The sequence below is a fragment of the Pteropus vampyrus genome, unplaced genomic scaffold (assembly GCF_000151845.1).
Source record: "Pteropus vampyrus isolate Shadow unplaced genomic scaffold, Pvam_2.0 Scaffold145, whole genome shotgun sequence".
NCBI lineage: Eukaryota > Metazoa > Chordata > Mammalia > Chiroptera > Pteropodidae > Pteropus > Pteropus vampyrus.
In genome coordinates this window covers 3,552,192-3,554,285 of record NW_011888926.1, presented here as the reverse complement: position 1 = coordinate 3,554,285, position 2,094 = coordinate 3,552,192, and positions in this window count along the sequence as shown.

Below are 2,094 nucleotides of genomic sequence, written 5' to 3'. Positions count from 1 at the left end.
TTTTTTTTTTTCCTTTTTCTTTGGGTTAATTGTTCTCATTAAATCTTTTTGTCCTGTTTTGTTTTTTACTAGGCTGACAATGCTGCACAGTGCTCAGCGTTGCTTCCTGTGTTTCTGGCCCAGCACAGGCCTTCATGGGGCCTGGCTTCCTGTTGTGAGCTGTCGTCATGGCGACTCGAGGCCCGGTGGGCTCCACTGGTGTGGGGAGGGGGTGACATGGTTGACATCACCCGGTGAGGAGGCAAGGGGCCGGGGTCCAGTGGGGGTTGAATGGGGGCCCAGCAGGCAGGCAGGCAGGCAGTAGCGGAGCCTAGCGCATTGCTGAGGGGTGACTCACAGGCTGGGAAGGGGAGGAATGCCCTCACATTCTTTCGGGAGGTAAACAAGGTCAGGGAGTACGGCTGGGATCCTGTTTACCTGACCCCAGCCCCCCAGGGGACCCGGAGCCAGTGCAAGACAACACACTGGAACAGAACCAGCCAGACCTCAGGAGCTAGGGGACTGGGTGGGAAGGCCTGGGGAAGGTGAGGGGCCGGGGGCTCTGCCCAGATTCCCTTGAAAGCTGGTGGGTGCCAGAGACAAGATCAAGATTCAAATCACAGCTCCTGACTGAGCAGGTCCCCTGAGCCTCAGTTTCCCCTATTTCTAAGGGGTTAATCCCCTTGCGCAGACGGCCCCTTGCTCTCCAATCACTTAGGGCTCGGTGTGGGGTAGGCCTGGTTCCAGGCAGCCCCCGCAGCACAGCCCAAGCTTCTGCAGTCCCCTCTGTCACCCACCTGCCAAAAGGGCCAGGGCCAGTCACGGGTGGGAGGGCCACATCTGAACCAGCCAGGAGCAAGCCGGCCTCAGAAGGTGGGAGGAGGTGGGTGCACAGCTTGGGAGAGGGGGGTACCTCTAGAATCACAGGGCTGAAGTTTGGGTGCAGCTCATGCTCTCCCCATACCCCTGCATCTCCCTTCGGCCTTCTCAGATCCCCACCTCCTCTCCCGGGGGTCCCCTTGAGTGACAGCCTCCCCTGCCCATCACAGAAGGTCTGGAAGAACCTGTCCTAAAGCCGATAGCCTGCACCCTGGTCAAACTCTGGGATTCCCGGGTGCGGGGACCCTGCCAGAGCAGCCAGGGAGGGGGCCCGGAGCCCAGCTTCCAGCCCCAGTATCTCCCACACTGACAAACCTCCTACGCTGACCCTTTGCCAACTGCCCGACCAGCCAGCTGCCAACAGGAAGGGGCTGCCTCTCTGCATCACGCCCCCCATTTTCTGCAGGGGCACTGGGATGCCAGACAACAGCCCCCAGCAGCCACAGTGACGGCGAAGCCCCCTGGTCTAGCGGCGAAGAGCCTGGGCGTAAGGGTCAGGCTGGCCTGGATCAGGTCTGGCTTCACCACTTGCTAGCTGGTGCCCTTGGGCAAGTTCCTTGGCCCCTCTGAGCCTCAATTTTCTGAGGTTGTGTGGATATCCATGAAGCACTCAGCACATAGTAGGTCATCAACACATGCTAAATCCACACAGAACCCCTTGTGTCCCCAGCAGTGCCAGCCCCCCAGGCTCCCCGTACTGAGTGTCCATCCCAAGGCAAGAGCATTCATGGCCCCCCACATGCCCTGTGGTTTTCCCATAAGGGGGTGGGACTCGGGCTTCCCTGGACAGGGCATATCCTGTTCTCTGAGTGGGGGGAGGAAGAGGAGCGGGAAGGACAGCCGCTCGCTCTGCATTCTTGGCATTCTTGGCGGCAGCCCCAGCCAGCTGCCTCTCACTGCCGCTGCCGGGGGCACTGGCCCAGTGCCATGCTGTCCCGGCATGGCAGAGCAGCATCCCACTTCGGGTGCCCCTTGGATCTGAGGTGACTGACAGGAGACCCCTATCATCCCAGCCCTACACACCTCAGGTTATCACAGAAGCAGAAAAACCCCAGCCACAGAAGGAGAGATTTCGGTGGGGGGGTGGGGGGACGGTGGTCTAGGGGCACTCAGTCAACAAGAGAGGGGTTTCTGCTTTCGGTTCTATCTTGTGGGGCTCTCCAGCCTGCCTCCCAGGCCCAGGGGAGCCCCGGAGAGTGGTCGGGGGGCAGGGTGGATGGGTGGGCAGGGGAGAGG